The sequence below is a fragment of the Octopus sinensis genome, linkage group LG22 (assembly GCF_006345805.1).
Source record: "Octopus sinensis linkage group LG22, ASM634580v1, whole genome shotgun sequence".
In the NCBI taxonomy this organism is placed as follows: Eukaryota; Metazoa; Mollusca; class Cephalopoda; order Octopoda; family Octopodidae; genus Octopus; species Octopus sinensis.
In genome coordinates this window covers 14,476,447-14,495,113 of record NC_043018.1, presented here as the reverse complement: position 1 = coordinate 14,495,113, position 18,667 = coordinate 14,476,447, and positions in this window count along the sequence as shown.

Below are 18,667 nucleotides of genomic sequence, written 5' to 3'. Positions count from 1 at the left end.
TGAGGGACATACACAAACATACACATATATATATTTGTGTGTATGTATATATTTATGATGAGCTTCTTTCAGTTTCCATTTACCAAATCCACTCACAAGGCCTTGGTCAGCCCGGTGCTATAGTTGAAGACACTTGCCCAAAGTTCCATGCAGTGGGACTGAACCCGGAATCCCATGTAAGCAAGCTTCGTATCACACAGCCATGCCTGCACCTATGTTGGAAATTATTAAAGAATGGTGGATTGACAGAAGCATTAGAGCACAGGATTTTTTTTTAAATGCCTTAAAATATTGAGTTGTGAGTCTTTATGTTCCAAGTTCAAATCCTGCTAGGGTCAGCTTTGCTTTTCATTCCCCCAGGGTCTGATAAAAATAAAGTACCAACCAAATACTGGAGTTGAGGAAATAAACTAGCCTCTCCTTAAAATTACTAGCCTTGGGCCTAGATTAGAAACAATTATTATTACTACTACTATACTACTACTACTACTACTACCAAGGGCAGTGGACTGACTAAATGCTTTGTAATATTTAGCCATGATTTTTTAATGTTCTAGATTCGCATTCCACCAAGGCCTGCTTTGCCTTTCATCCTTCTAAAGTTATAGTTCTCAACCATTTTTTTTATCCCTGGACCCTTTTGTTTACCATTTTGCTCTGGTGGAACCCCATTTCCGTTCGATGTTCAATGACTAATTTTACAGATACTTTTCAAAATTCTTATTTTGTTACCCATATATTCACTTGTATAGGTTGAACAAGGTAAAAAAAAGTTAGAGAAAGAAACCCAGCTGTTTCTTGCAAATACATACAGTTAAGTCAAAACTTTTCAGTGGATCCCTAATTTACGATTTTGCTAGCATGGGTCCCCCCCCCCCACCAAATCTTATATGAAATTTTGTTGAGAGTCACTGTTCTTAAGGGTTGATAAAGTAAAAGCCCCAATCAAAAACTGGGGTTGGTTAAATAAGCAAGTACCTTGTCCCACCTCATTTCTGGCTTTGTGCCTTTATTGTTATTGTTTACAATAAATTTTACAATTTGATGGAATTGTATTTGTTGAAAGACCAAATTCAGTGTAAATGAAATATTGTCATCTGATATGATACTGCTGCTGTTGTTGTTGTTATTTAAGTGTTTATTTTCATTATCATTATAATAATAACAATAAACGTGCTTTGCTTGTTATTAACGGTTGTTGGCCAAATGATGTATGCATAGTGAATGGGTTTTTACGTGCAGAAATATGTGCATTTTGTGAGCATGGTTCACAATTGAGTGAATATTTTCTGTTAAGAGATGAAAAAAAAAATTAGTATTGACTGATAAAATTTATATTTTGAATTTTATAAAATTATATTTTAGAAAAAAAAAAGAAGTTTTTGGTTTTTTTTTTCACTTTCTATTTTGTCTTTCAGCCAACTTTGTTTTTTTTTTTTATTTGTGCAATTATTTTCTTTGTTTTTTTTTCTTTCTTTACCATTTATTGTTGGTATTCAGGTGGAACACGGCTATTTAAATCTCTGAAAGAGGAAGGGTCACCTCATAATCTTAGGGTGCTGTGCAAGAGTATTTTGGAGTAAGGTGCTCCTTTGGAATATACAGGTACAACTCATTTTTGCCAGCTGAGTAGACTGGAGCAACATGAAATAAAGTGTCTTGCTCAAGGACACAACGCATCACTGTGAATTGAGCTCACGACCTTACAATCATGAGCCGAATGCCCTAACCACTTAGCCACGCACCTTCACAGATTAATAACTACAATGTTATCTCACTAAACTTTTCCTTATTTTCAAAATTAAGTAGTATATTACAAGTCAGAGTCTAAAAAATTATAAAATGATGCAGTAAGGTACATTAATTTGTTAATCGACCCTAGGACTTATTCTTTGTAAGCCTAGTACTTATTCTATCGGCCTCTTTTGCTGAACCACTAAGTTACGGGGATGTAAACACACCAGCATCGGTTGTCAAGCGATGTTGGAGGGACAAACACACACACACACATATATATATACATATATGGTAGTATTATAGTGAGTGTTGGCGTGTATATAGTAACTTGAGCAGCATGGGCTATACACACCTATCAGGTTAATTACGCTGAACACTGTGGATCCCCATAACCCAGCTGTTCACACTCAAAATATTGAGCGTTTATGGGGAAGCCTGAAAAAAGTGCAATGTTCGTCCCAGAATGACACCCGGGGTATCTCGAATGGTATGTCGTTAGGTTACTTTTTATGCGGTCCATCTCACTGCCAACTCACCGATTTTCATAAATTTCTTTTGGAAGCTGGAAGACTGTACCTGTGTTCCTGAGGACACTGGAGAATTGGTTCTTGATGTTCAGTCACCCATAACGTTTTTCTACCGTGAAACGATATTCAACACCATAATTATGAAACCATTCGGATAAATTTTTACAAGTGCACCTCCATGCAGTTCATCATCATCATCATCATCGTTTAACGTCCGTTCTCCATGCTAGTTGGATGGTTCGACCGGGGATCTGGGAAGCCAGAAGGCTGCACCAGGCTCCGGTCTTATCTGGCAATGTTTCTACGGCTGGATGCCCTTCCTAATGCCAACCACTCCGTGAGTGTAGTGGGTGCTTTTTACGTGCCACCCGTAAAAAAAAAAAACCCTTGGATTTCTTGCGTCAAATCACTTACCCTGACCTCCTAATGTGTCGCGAACCCCTTATTTTTCTTTGAAAAAAAAAAAGGATGGGGTAGGAAGCTGGAACCCCACCTCCCTGAAATTATTTGAAAATGTGCATAAATAGGATATATATTGTACAGGCCAAATATTAAAATTTCCCTACGTGCACCCAACCAGAAAGGATCCAGCAGGGTTGGTGATAATGACGATAATAGGGATTAATAAGGAAGAATACCAAAATATACCAAATAGCAGGAGTGGCTGTGTGGTAAGTAGCTTGCTAACCAACCACATGGTTCCGGGTTCAGTCCCACTGTGTGGCATCTTGGGCAAGTGTCTTCTGCTATAGCCCCGGGCCAACCAATGCCTTGTGAGTGGATTTGGTAGACGGAAACTGAAAGAAGCCTGTCGTATATATGTATGTGTTTGTGTTTCTGTGTTTGTCCCCTAGTATTGCTTGACAACCGATGCTGGTGTGTTTACATCCCCGTCACCTAGCGGTTCGGCAAAAGAACCCCGATAGAATAAGTACTGGGCTTACAAAGAATAAGTCCCGGGGTCAATTTGCTCGACTAAAGGCGGTGCTCCAGCATGGCCGCAGTCAAATGACTGAAACAAGTAAAAGTAAAAAAATAAAGTAGAGCCGCAATTGTTTAAAGACTAGAGTTAGCTCCCCTTGTTCCTAATTAAATTCTTCCTAATTTTGTTTCTTGCTCCTGTTTCTCACGCACCTTGATTGCTTGATCAGTTCCACTTTATACAACTGATATTCAAGAGAAAAATCAAATCAAATACATAAATGATTGGTAAATAAATGTCGCAGCATTTTTTATTATGTTGACCTGAAAAATATGAATTAATATTTTTTCGTAGAAATCTAGAAATTCTCTTGAAGCTGTCGTTCTCCACTCTGGCTTCAGTTCTCACATCTTCCTCGTTCACTCTTTCTCTCTATATCTATTACTCTTTACTCTTTTACTTGTTTCTGTCATTTGACTACGGCCATGCTGGAGCACCGCCTTTTAGTCGAGCAAATCGACCCCGGGACTTATTCTTTGTAAGCCCAGTACTTATTCTATCGGTCTCTTTTGCCGAACCACTAAGTGACGGGGACGTAAACACACCAGCACCGGTTGTCAAGCAATGCTAGGGGGACAAACACAGACACACACACACATATATATATATATACATATATACGACGGGCTTCTTTCAGTTTTCGTCTACCAAATCCACTCACAAGGCATTGGTCGGCCCGAGGCTATAGCAGAAGACACTTGCCCGAGATGCCACGCAGTGGGACTGAACCCGGAACCATGTGGCTGGTTAGCAAGCTACTTACCACACAGCCACTCCTCTGTATAAGTATTTATTTAGACATTTCTATTTTATACGTGTCATATCAAATACGTCTAATTGTTTCGATGAGTTGAATTAAAAGAATCTCACAAAACAAAGACGAAATTATATGAAAGTTAAGCTGTTATGTCAATACTTTCATTGTGTTGTCGTTTTCTTTTAGACATTTCACTGCACTTTTGGTTATTTTTCTAAATTATTTGTTAACGTCGATTCAATCCCTTCTTTAGATAAGATTTCTCTTTATTTCTGACATATAAATTTCACAATTTAGTTAAATACATGTGGAATGTATAAAAATAGGAGTGTGCACTTGAAATACTGAAACGAAAAGTAAATATCGTGTACTGAAGAAATGGAACGGATTTTATTTGAAACACAGGAAATCTTTATTTCTGGTATTTCTTCTGCATCATTACAACTTACAATTAATATCTGGGGTTTGTTTTGTTTTTTCCGGAATTTTCAGAAAATTTTTCCAAATACATATTCTACACACGAGAATTCAACCAACGAGCAAAAGCTGTGTGCTTTAAGAGCTATTTAGCTGTTATTTTTCGCACATCTCACGACCACCTGATACCTCCCTAGTTTCTTTGTCACTCTGATGTGCTGACGTTTTTCAGTATTTTTTCCATATAAAACCGGCGAGCTGGTAGAATCGGGTATAGCTGATCATGTATAGAAAAATGGAGACCACCTCCCCCTGTGGGATGAAGCTGAAATGATAGACAGAGAACACCATTGGAAAATACGAAAACTAATAGAAGCAGCACAGATGCTAGGACACAACAATCTCCTAAGCAGACCGAGTGCAGATATGAATAGCCTATGGGAACAAGTATTAAGGAGGGATAGGAAGATATTAGTTTTATAAGCCCTAAAATTCACTCCACAGCTGCCCACGGGCATATGGTATAGTGTTTAAGGGTGCAGGCTACTAATCCCAAGATTCCGAGTTTGATTACCCGAATAATAATAATAATATCGTAAAATACCATAGGAATGAGAAACTAGGTTCGAAATTTCCCCAAGACACCTGATGACAGCTGGGAGGGTGTATCAGCTGAAATGTTGTGACAAATATCCGTCAAATGTAAATAATGTACATAATTCCTAATCTCTTAAATATAGAACTGTAAATCAGAAAATGTCATTGACCATATTGTATCTTGAAACCAGTGTCTGTCTTGAAGGAAGAGAGTCAACTTCTGTCCCAGCCGTAAAGCAAAGTTTTCTGCTTGGAAAAAGACAATGTGTATTGGATGTAATGATAGATTTATTATCTGTGAAATAAAATCGACCATTTACACTTGAAATGCATTTCGTTGTCATTCTTCTAGATTATGAGAGGCATCCGCTTTAATAACAACAATAACCTAGCAGCAAAAATGTAATTACTTCAAATATTTATCATTAAACAAAAAATTTATTTCTTCTCTCTTCCAAAATAAAATATTAACTCTGATGTCTCCTAAATTTTCGATTTTACAAACCATGCTAACTGCATTGGATATTTTGTGAAATTTCCATAATATCGATATCTATATATATAAAACTGTAGTTGTGTGAGTGTCTGTCCCCTTCGATTTAGATTCCTAACTACTCCCACATTTTGCGGTGCAGTTTAACCAAATTCGATATCTTATAGTCGTGATTCATATCGAGCCCGTCTGAGTATTAGCGCGCGTCTACGATGAGTCTACGATTTTAAAAATAATTTAACATCATTTTTTATTCCATTTTAATGCATAATTTTTCATGTGTTGATGGCGGCGAAGTTGGCGTCCACGGTCACACCTGCACCTGTTTGCTTCTCCCCCTTCTTCCCTCCCTCGTGAAGCTGTGGGGAAGGGAGTGTAAGGAAATCAACGTCGTAATGCGTTGTCAAGGAGACCAGCGTTCTTTTAGAACAACGACTTCATGGCTTGAAGACACCAAAACAGAAATGGCTAAGAAAGCCCGAATTGGCATCTATAAGGGAAGTAACTCTCTAAAAATGCTTATATAGTTATTTCCCTTACAAACCTGAGCAACGCCGGGCGATACTGCTAGTGTTTAATAGAATTATTCTACAGCAAATTGTTCGAATCTAAATTAGGAATGGAACCTGTTCTCAGTCATTCTGACATACAAAGGCTCAGGTGAAAGTAAAATTTATAGAAATTGATAAGGTAATGTCATTTTCTACTCTCAACATTCCTCTCGTTCTCTTTCTCGAAAGGGATCATGTAATGTGAAATCTGGCCCGTCTCTGTCAAAAATACTTGGAGTGTCTGAATGGAAAATTTGTGAATTCTACCTTTTATAGTATGATGTGATTACATTTATTAATAATCAGTATTTCATTACTGAGAGATATCTCCATCTTCAATAGTCAGCAGATGACCACTATGCTTTTGGTCAGCACCTTTTACGTTTTCACCATGTAATAACTCAATATTTAGAGCCACCACTGTGAACTAATTTCCTATCTATCTAAATATTGTATTTTTCTTTTATTTTTGATCTTTCCTTTTGTATATCTCTCTGCTTTTGATTGAGATTATGGCACAAATATAAAGAAGGAAAGACTAAACTAAAAGAAAGACACTTTTATAAAGAGTTAATTACATGAAATAATTTTAATATTGTTAAATTATGTTAGATGTCTTAATACAGGGACATGATATACAAAGATTAGTCTGAACAGGATGAACTGCAAAAAAACAAAATAAAATCGAACTGAAATACCTGCAATTTACTACGGAGATGAAAACTTCCGGTCAGCCCCAAGTTCCGGTCAGCTCCACAGCTGCTGACGTCATCTCACAAGCATTTCACTAGTTCCCATATGTATGGACCCATTTTCAGGAGGAACAACGTTAGAGGCTCGTTTAGCTGTGCCCCAGGACCAGATTTTATTCATGCGATTCGGAACCAAGAATACTGGTGAGTCAACTCAATAAAAACAGCAACCCGCTCATTTCGAAATCGCGCTAATATCCAGCCAAAATAGGTTCACTTGTTTCTTAGCAAACGATTTACATTAATTCAAAAACAAAATTTACAAAAGCTCGACTGCATCCAAAACTTAAGGGGTCAACTGATTCCCTTTCATCAAATACAATCGATGAGATGTAAAGTGAAAATTTGTGAATCATTCCGGTTATCCTCTCTCTTTGCAGATCTTGGATTGTTCACATGCAAACAGGCAAGAAACGGTTTAAGCTCTTCCACTACCACCATCATCATTACCATAACATACTCTGCGTATTACTTAATCACATACAGACGCAAAGAATAATTTAAATGTTTACATACTTGTTAGATTCCAACGGTATTGATACAAAGAGCTCAGTAGACTTTCTCAGGTGCAAAGTTGAAACTGGTTGATGATGGTTGTGTAGTGTTAGTTATTCAGTGGACAGCTTTAAACAGTCCTTACTCGAGCTGTCGTTTCCTTTGGTTTTTCTGAATTTGCTCTCCTAGAGTTTCGTCTTCTTGTTCACGCACGCGTACGAGCAAACAAACACACACAAATTGCTGCACGTACATTAATATACGTTAAACGATGATGATGATAATGTATATATATGTATGTATGTATGCATATATATATATATATATATATATATATATATATATATATGTATGTATGTATGTATGTATGTATGTATGTATGCATATATATATGTATGTGTATATATATATATACACATACACACACACACATATATATACATATACACATATATATATACATATATACATATATATGTATACATGCCTGTATGTGTGCGTGTGTGTATGTATAAGCACCAACAACTTGATTTATATTATGAGATACAATATTTACTAAATCGCCGTGCACTTCGTCCAACTGTGTGAAGTAGTAATTAGAAAACATCATTTCAAACTATATCGAGTTTTTATCTTCGGTTATGTCAATGTTCTTCATTGGAGACAAATTTTAAGTTCTTTTTTCAGAAACCAACTTACGACTCATTCAGACGTGCAAAGTTCAAATTGTTGCTTAGATCCTGATTATTCCTGATCTTCAAGTCTTTATGACCAATAATATTTTATTTATGACCAGTTTATATTTTGTATCGGAGCTTTACATATGACATAAAATATATACTCTTATAAAAAATCGACCTTATGTAAAAATCGGCATCCTTTTTAAAAATATAATCTGGAATTTTCCGCAGGAGTGGCTGTGTGGTAAGTAGCTTGCTAACCAACCACATGGTTCCGGGTTCAGTCCCACTGCGTGGCATCTTGGGCAAGTGTCTTCTGCTATATCCCCGGGCCGACCAATGCCTTCTGAGTGGGTTTGGTAGACGGAAACTGAAGAAGCCAGTCGTATATATGTATATATATATGTAATGTGTGTGGTGTGTTTGTTGTGTCTGTGTTTTGTCCCCCTAGCATTGCTTGACAACCGTGCAAAGTTGTTTGTCCCCCTAGCATTGCTTGACAACCGGTTGCAAAGTTGAAACTGGTACCATGCCTTCTGAGTGGGTTGGTAAGTAACTGAAAGAAGCCATGTCGTATCTATGTATATATATATGTATATGGTGTGTGTGTGTTTGTGTGTCCTGTGTTTGTCCCCCTAGCATTTGCTTGACAACCGGTGCCAAGTTGAAACTGTTGATGATGGTGTGTATGTAGTTATTCCGTGAACAGCTTTAAACTTTGCTTGCTCCAGCTGTCGTTTCCTTTGGTCTTTTTGAATTTGCTCCAAGAGTTTCGTCTTTTTGTTCACGCACGCGTACGAACAAACAAACACACACAAATTGCTGCACGTACATTAATATATATATATATATATATATATATATCACGGGCATGGTTTATGCGATGTGACTTACCATTTACTGACACTTGCAGTTCCACAGCTGTCGAGCTACACATTTCAGAACAGTATATGAGCATGAAAAAGTTTATAGATTTCCGCACGACGTTAGGTTAATGATTATTGAATAACCATAATCGGATCATGACATCTCTGCATAGCACAACTTACACTGGATTCAAAACTGCATGATGGACGGGTTTTTACGACTTAGTTCCTCGGCTGATAGAAGAATAAAAGAAGATATAGCAATAAATAATATTGGCCAGACGTAACTAAACAACCAGCGCTGTACTTGTTACGTCTCTACTTGTTGTCAATGATTAATGTATCTTGTATCGGTTGCTTCGTTTTGTTATTCTTTCGTGGCGATCCGGCGGCATCTGTTGCAAGATGAGCAAAATGGTAAGCGGGTTTCCCCCGTCCTCACTTTCTGAGTTCGAATCCACTGATATCTACTTTGCTTTCCCGATCGATAAAAATAAGTACCAGTTTTGTGCTGGGGGTTGATGTAATTAGATATCTAATACCATTTTCGCTGTATTCATGTAGTGTTCGTAGCCACTTCAAAATGGCTGTCCGTTCGAACGGACTTTACGGTGATTTATTAACTCCAAGATAACATCTCCTCCAGCTGGTTAACGATGCACAACTGTATTATTGCGAGCAGGGGAGCAAACCCCGACCACCTTCTAACGCCAGCCTGGTTTCGGGCTCTTTCTGCCTCTCTTCAGTACTGGACTCCTCGTCTGCTAAAGATGGCAGCAGCTCGCTTCTGTTTGCAATATATATGATTTCAAGCGACACGTACAGTCGCTGATTTTGCAACAAGCCAAAATGCTAGTTCTAAAATCTCTGTAAGAGATCAACGTAGTAGTTGTACTAACAAGTAATGTTCGTAGACACTTCAACATGGGTGTCCGTTCGAACGGACCTTACTGCTAGAAGGTGGTAGGGGTTCGCCTCTCTGCTTGCAGTATCTCAGACGCAGCTGTGCATCGTTAACCAACGAGAGAAGATGTCCTCTTGGGGTTAATAAATCGCAGCAATTGTGGTAAAGTTAGGAAGGAGGCGGCGGAGAGGAAGAAGACGAAGAAGAAGAAAGAGAAGGGAGAATAAGAAGGAATGTAGGTAGTATGATAGTAGTAAGGTGTTAGATGGTCAAGTGACCTAAAAGTGACTTGTTATGGATTATAGCAGTGATTGGGACTGTTTTTGTAATGAATTCTTGGGAATCTCTTGATTGTATCATTTTTAATATTTGCGTGTGTGTTTGTGTTATTCTAAGGCCGTTGTGGATAAGTCGTTTCTTGTAGATGCATTCAAAAGGGGTCTGTATTTTGTAATAAAGAGAATATCTTTACTAATTCGTTGGCTACAGGTTGTATCGTCCCTGAATTGGTAGAGGGGAAAAACTCTGAAGCTTGGATTTTTGTTATTGGCGCAAATGTCTATGTGTTGGCTGAATGCTATTTTTCTAGACTGTTTTTTTTTTTGGCTTATGTATTGCTCTTGACACCCAGAGCAGGTTAGTGCGTATATCAGGTTCTCTGAAGCACAAGTGAAATTGCTTTTCACAGTGAAACGTGTCCCTGTTTGAAGGAGAACTGTGATCCCGCAATTAAATTGACGCATATCCCACAGTTGAGTCTCCCGCATTTTTTACTGACGGCTTCTGTGTTGTTAAGCATATTCGGGCTTGTGTTAGGAGACTTTTCATAGATTTAGGCTGCCTCTTGCGTTTTATGATCGTGTGTGTTTGGAGGATTAAGTTCATTCTGTGGTCCTTTTTTAGCAGGAAAATATTTTGGAGGATGGTGTCGAAGGCTTCATTGTTGAGAGAGTTGTGTTTGGGGATGCAAGGTAGGGCTTTTGGTTGTAAATCCTTCTTTGATTTGGGATGTTGAGTTGAAGGACACGTTGAAAGTATATGTCAATTAGTGAAGATGGGTTGTTCTTGGGGATGAGTGTATCCTTTAGTTCATGTAGTCGTATATCTCTGGTGTTTGCATTAGAAACTATAGTACATATCCTTTTTGGTAGGTTGAATGGGATATTCATTCTGGTGTGTCTGGGTTTGCATGTGTTGAACGGTAGATATCGCTTGGATTCCGTAGGCTTATAGTATATATCTGTTTCTATTATGTTGTTAGATTTCTAAATGAGGATGTCGAGGAAGGGAAGTTGTTGCTGGCTACATTCCATTGTAAATTGAATGTTTACGTCAAGTCCATTTAAAAGTGCTTGGAATTCTTTAAGTTTCTCTATATTTTCATGCCAAAGAATGAAACAGTCATCCAGGTACCTCTTTCAGGTATTTTCTATGTAGAGGGAGGATGGGCTGCCGTATTCCTTCTTATTCCTTTCCTGCCGTATTCCTTTCTTCTTCTCCTTCTTTTTCGTCGACTTTGCCTTTCATCCTTTCGGAGTCGATTAAATAAGTACCAGTTACGCACTGGATTCGATGTAATCGACTTAATCCCTTTGTCTGTCCTTGTTTGTCCCCTCTGTGTTTAGCCCCCTGTCGGCACTAAATATATATATATATATATATATATATATATATATATATATAATATATATATATATATATATATATATAATATACACGACTTGTTTCTGTCAGCCAAATACCAAATCCTTTCACAAGGCTCTAGGTGGCCCAAGGATATAGTTGACGACACTTGCCCACAGTGCCATGCGGTGGGACTGAGCCCGAAACCATGTGGTTGGTAAAAAAAACTTTTTACCACAGAGGAACACCTCCGTTCCTCCACTTCTTCGTTAGGACTATCTTCCCATAGATATTCTGTACCTTCCAATACTCTGGAAATGCCAAACCCTTTCAATGGTGTGTAAGTAATGTGAATTTTTATGTTTCCACATGAATCAGCGACTTTTTCAAAAACAAGAGGAGGTGTTAAAGTCTTCTTACTCTTCTATCTTGCATGTTTCTTCTAGTTATTCCACTTTATCTTTCATCGTGGTTTATTGAGACTAACATCTAACGCTTGCAAAACACTTGTAATTCTGTCAAGAATTAACAGCTCTGTCAGTGTTTGTTATCGAATGTTATCAACCGCGTTCTTCCGTTCTTCTCTAAATTGTTCCCAGATGAAGAAATACTTTTCTTTCTTCAGTTCATCAGATCGTTAAGTGCCAATTACTGTCATCAATTTGCTACATCAATTTGCTACATAGGCGCAGGAGTGGCTGTGTGGTAAGTAGCTTGCTTACCAGCCACATGGTTCCGGGTTCAGTCCCACCGCGTGGCACCTTGGGCAAGTGTCTTCTACTATAGCCTCGGGCCGACCAAAGCTTTGTGAGTGGATTTGGTAGACGGAAACTGAAAGAAGCCCGTCGAATATATGTATATATATATATATATATGTATGTGTGTATGCGTGTATGTTTGTGTCTGTGTTTGTCCCCCTAGCATTGCTTGACAACTGATGCTGGTGTGTTTATGTCTCTGTCACTTAGCGGTTCGGCAAAAGAGTCCGATAGAATAAGTACTGGGCTTACAAAGAATAAGTCCCGGGGTCGAGTTGCTCGATTAAAGGTGGTGCTCCAGCATGGCCGCAGTCAAATGACTGAAACAAGTAAAAGAGTAAAAGAGTATCTATCTGCATCAATCCAACCTTGCGCATGCGTGGATGGCTTTTCTCTTTATTTCTCCTTTGCTAGAGTTTCTGTCTTAGTAAACGTAATGGCATCACAACCAAAGTAAGTTCTAAGGTCATTCTGCTTTTCTTGGGGCGAGTGTTTCTCTTCGCTGCTTCTGTTTTTTCTTTCTCTGCCTCTTGTAGCCTTTCTTAGCCCGATTTCTGATTAAGTACTGATAATATTGTAAGCAAGCATCTTCAGTGGAATCTCAGCTCTCAATCTATCATGCAAAACTTATTGGAGATCTAATCTAAGCTGTGCTGCAAAGAGATGTTACGGCCCGACTTTGATGATTCTAATATCGGTAAATTAACGTCTTGAAGAAATCTCTAAACAAACTTCTTGATTCACGTATGCAGCTCTGACGTCTAAAGAAATAATATCTACATTTACAAGTGATATACTCTTTACTCTTTTACTTGTTTCAGTCATTTGACTGCGGCCATGCTGGAGCACTGCCTTTAGTCGAGCAAACTGACCCCGGGATTTATTCTTTGGAAGCCCAGTACTTATTCTATCGGTCTCTTTTGCCGAACCGCTAAGTTACGGGGACGTAAACACACCAGCATCGGTTGTCAAGCAATGCTAGGGGGACAAACACAGACACACAAACACACACACACATATACATATATATATACATATATACGACTGGCTTCTTTCAGTTTCCGTCTACCAAACCCACTCAGAAGGCATTGGTCGGCCCGGGGCTATAGCAGAAGACACTTGCCCAAGATGCCACGCAGTGGGACTGAACCCGGAACCATGTGGTTGGTTAGCAAGCTACTTACCACGCAGCCACTCCTGCGGAAAATTCCAGATTATATTTTAAAAAAGGATGCCGATTTTTACATAAGGTCGATTTTTTATAAAAGTATATATTTTATGTCATATGTAAAGCTCCGATACAAAATATAAACTGGTCATAAGTAAAATATTATTGGTCATAAAGACTTGAAGATCAGGAATAATCAGGATCTAAGCAACAATTTGAACTTTGCACGTCTGAATGAGTCGTAAGTTGGTTTCTGAAAAAAGAACTTAAAATTTGTCTCCTATGAAGAACATTGACATAACCGAAGATAAAAACTCGATATAGTTTGAAATGATGTTTTCTAATTACTAATTCACACAGCTGGACGAAGTGCACGGCGATTTAGTAAATATTGTATCTCATAATATAAATCAAGTTGTTGGTGCTTATACATACACACACGCACACATACAGGCATGTATACATATATATGTATATATGCATATATATATGTGTATATGTATATATATGTGTGTGTATGTATGTATATATATATATATACATATATATATGCATACATACATACATATATATATTATATATATATATATATATATATATATATATATATATATATATATATATATATATGCATACATACATACATATATATACATTATCATCATCATCGTTTAACGTATATTAATGTATGTGCAGCAATTTGTGTGTGTTTGTTTGCTCGTACGCGTGCGTGAACAAGAAGACGAAACTCTTGGAGAGCAAATTCAGAAAAACCAAAGGAAACGACAGCTCGAGTAAGGACTGTTTAAAGCTGTCCACTGAATAACTAACACTACACAACCATCATCAACCAGTTTCAACTTTGCACCTGAGAAAGTCTACTGAGCTGTTTGTAAAATACCGTTCGAATCTAAAAAGTATGTAACATTTAAATTATTCTTTGCGTCTGTATGTGATTAAGTAATAGCATTACACAGTTATGGTAATGATGATGGTGGTAGTGGCAGAGCTTAAACCGTTTCTTGCCTGTTTGCATGTGTACAATCCAAGATCCGCAAAGAGAGAGGATAACCGGAATGATTCACAAATTTTCACGTTACATCTCATCGATTGTATTTGATGAAAGGGAATCAGTTGACCCCTTAAGTTTTGGATGAAATTGAGCTTTCGTAATTTTTGATTTTCGATTAATGCAAATCGTTTGCTAACAAACAACTGAACCTATTTTGGCTGGATATTAGCGCGATTTCGAAATGAGCGGGCTGCTGTTTTTATTGAGTTGACTTACCAGTATTCTTGGTTCCGAATCGCATGAATAAAATCTGGTCCTGGGGCACAGCTAAACGAGCCTCTAACGTTGTTCCTCCTGAAAATGGGTCCATACATATGGGAACTAGTGAAATGCTTGTGAGATGACGTCAGCAGCTGGGGAGCTGACCGGAACTTGGGGCTGACCGGAAGGGGCAGCGGTGGCGCGCGCGCAGCGAGGGCAAGATTCTGCCTTTTCGAGTCGGGTCGCCGAGCGGGTAAGACGTTGTTAAGGTCGGGAGAAGCAGCTGCTATCTCTAGCGTTCGAATCGGGCTGTGTTGAAGGATCCGTTACCGTCGGAGGGTCTCCATCAGAGAGAAGAGAAGGTAGGTGCCTTTATTTCGAATCTCTCGCATACACCACAAGCTATTTCGGCGCTCCATATAAGACGTCACCACGATGGCAGCGAAAATCAGGATCGCCAATGACATTATCAGACCCTTTAATGGTGAAGGCGATGTAGTGGCCTGGATTCGTAAAATCAGGCTGGTGGCAAGACTGCAAGGTATAAGCAATGTGGCAAGTCTTATGGCGCTGTATTTGGAAGTGAGCGCATTGACGCTATATCTTGAGATGGACGTGGAAGAACATCTGAGCGAGGAAAAGATAGAGCAACGTCTGAGGGATGCCTACACAGAGTGTGAATACCCAGCTTTTGCTAAGCTGGGTACGATTAGATGGACGGGAGGACAGGTGGACGAATACGCGTCAGAAGTTCGAAGGTTAGCGACGTTGGCTGGGTTTACAGGAGAAGGGCTGGAGAGAGCAGCGCGACTGAAGTTCGTAAATGGGTTCCCCGACGATGTAGGAATTCACCTACAACGATTGCCCGGGATTAAAAAGACGGCGCTGAGCGAACTTGGGACTCAAGCCCGCGTGTTGACGCGACACTCTGGGCGGAAGGCGATAGCGATGGCGGTGACGGAGGTGCGTAAAGACGGACGACGACCGGAGAAAGACGTACAGAAGCCTACCATGCAACGACAGCGGCCGTTCTCAGGTCGGTGTTTTAGATGTCGGGGGTCGCACATGGCGCTGGACTGTACGCAACCGGGGCCCGTTTGCTATCGATGCAGGCAGACAGGGCACATCGCCCGTGATTGCGACCAGGGAAACGACCGCGGGATAAGTTGCTCCCTCTCGAACTTTCCCCGCAAACGAATAGAGGCGCTATTGGAGACGCTGCCATTAATTGACGTGGAGGCCGAGGGGAAGACGTTCAAGGCCCTCGTGGATACGGGCTGTACGACCACCCTGGTGACTTCGAGGGTGACGAAGAAATGGAACGGGGCAAGTAGTGCCCGGGCGGTCGAGAGCAGCAAGGTAGAGATAGTGGTGCGCGGCGCGACGCTAAGGCTGCAGGTAATTGTGGCCGAACGCGTGATAGATGGGATTGATGTGGTGATGGGGATGGATGCCATCAACTGCCTCGGTGACGTCAGTATTGTGGGAGATGAGGTCACGTTCGGAAGCGTGGGGGCATTGTGCACTGCGAGTCAGGATCGCCAGAGAGAGCAGAGCTCCGCGAAGGACTGCGCCGCTTACACCATCGAGGACAAAGACCTTCAGGCGGCGTTCGATGGTCAGCGGTGGACGATAGAGTGGCGATGGAAGGACGAGCCCCCGATGCTGAAAAACAAAGTGAGCTGTTACTAGCATACCCTGAAAAGCCACGCCAGGGTTGAGTTTGAAGACGAGGTGGAGAGGTGGATCGAAGAAGGGGTCCTTGTCCCTTGGGAGGAGGAGGTAGCGGATGGAGTGCTACCCCTGATGGCGGTGGTGCAGCCTACGAATGGAAAAGTCAGACCGGTGCTGGACTTCAGGGAACTAAACCAGCATATATCGTGTCACACGATGCTGGTGTGTTTACGTCCCCGTCACTTAGCGGTTCGGCAAAAGAGACTGAAAGAATAAGTACTGGGCTTACAAAGAATAAGTCCTGGAGTCGATTTGCTCGACTAAAGGCGGTGCTCCAGCATGGCCACAGTCAAATGACTGAAACAAGTAAAAGAGTAAAAGAGTATATTTGACTGTGTACATTTCACATACAACATTCCACCGTGACAGAAATAAAAATGATATAATTATAGAAGCCAGATATACTTGAAGTAAGAACATTTCATTCACAGTCAACAGTATGGAGAATATTTACGGATAAATGCTTCGAAGACATCATCTTCACCTAAATTATATATTTACACTAGCAGTATCGCCCGGCGTTGCTCGGGTTTGTAAGGGAAATAACTATATAAGCATTTTTAGAGAGTTATAGCCAAAAAATAGCAAAAAAAAAAAATGCATTAAAAATGGAAAAAAAATGATGGTAAATTTTTTTTTAATCGTAGACTCACCGTAGACGCGTGCTAATACCCAGAAGGGCTCGATATGAATCACGACAATAAGATACCCGGTTTTGGTTAAACTGCACCGCAAAATGTGGGAGTAGTTAGGAATCTAAATCGTAGGAGACAGACACACAACTTGACTTTTATATATTCACATTAGTAGTTTTGGTACAATTAAATTAGCTATATTCTTTCAGTCATTCATTCGGTTCTCAATGTGCCTTGCGGCACTTGAGGAGACAGCAAGATCATTCCACTTCCTAACACTGAATTCGTCCTTGACAGCTGGTTCCATTGTTAACCTTCTGCTTTTAAGATCTTTTGTTACTGTTCTCCGCCACGTTTCCCTTGATGGGCCACGTCTCTTTTACCTTGTTTACTAATTGTTTGAATGATCATGTCGTAAAGCTTGGATTTTCAGTGAAATAAATTTGAATTGCTGAAAATTAATTACTGCCTACATTTCCACTGTAGACCGTTGCTTCTTTGTAAGAAGAATGTTTCCGTTTTTAATGACTCTCGCTGCTATATTTATCTATCATCAGGTACGTAATGAAAGGCATCAGTGTCCTATTGTTTTGTGCATTCATTTCATACACCTTCTCGGATAATCAATGTAAGTAGAATTAGAAATTTCTCTTATTTTATAGAAATGTAGTAAGAGAAAAGGGGGAAAATAGAAAGGTGGAAAGCCAAAAAATAAGTAATATCACCTCGGTAGATCTTTCGGATGTACACCATTTATATGTTTTAACAACTTTCAAATAAATAACTCACTTTTTATATACACTACTCTTAGACCGAGTATACGGAATTACGCTTCTTCTATATAATATATGACATTTAATTAACACTATGACTAACTAATCTTTCACATAGGCGCAGGACTGGCTGTGTGGTAAGTAGCTTGCTAGCCAACCACATGGTTCCGGTTCAGTCCCACTGCGTGGCATCTTGGGCAAGTGTCTTCTACTATAGCCCCGGGCCGACCAATGCCTTGTGAGTGGATTTGGTAGACGGAAACTGAAAGAAGCCTGTCGTATATATGTATATATATATATATATGTGTGTGTGTGTGTGTGTGTATGTGTTTGTTTGTCTGTATTTGTCTCCCTAGCATTGCTTGACAACCGATGCTGGTGTGTTTACGTCCCCGTCACTTAGCGGTTCGGCAAAAGAGAACGATAGAATAAGTACTGGGCTTACAAAGAATAAGTCCCGGGGTCGATTTGCTCGACTAAAGGCGGTGCTCCAGCATGGCCACAGTCAAAGGACTAAAACAAGTAAAAAAGAGTAAAGAGTATACAAATCGGGAAGAATCCAAGTGGTGTAATCTGATTGGTTAATCCTATATCAGAGCAGAACGGACGAAATGCTACCAAGAATATTATCTATCGAGCTAACGATTCTTTTCACACACGCCGACGCCTGTAGAATTCTTCATTATTAAAATAATTACAGAAGAGAATCAGCAAATGATGTATATAATGTTTCATGTGTTGTTTTGTTTGTTTTCTTGCCATTCCTTTTTTATTGATGCATTGATGTGTATTTTAATATCTCTTTCAGCTGTCTCTCCCGCCCATCAACAGACGGGAGATCATGTCACCTTGAGTAATGTAACTGGAAGGTAAGACCTACATATCTACATGTCATATTAATGCAATTAATTTAGTATTGACGAGGCGAGGAAGCTGGCAGAATCG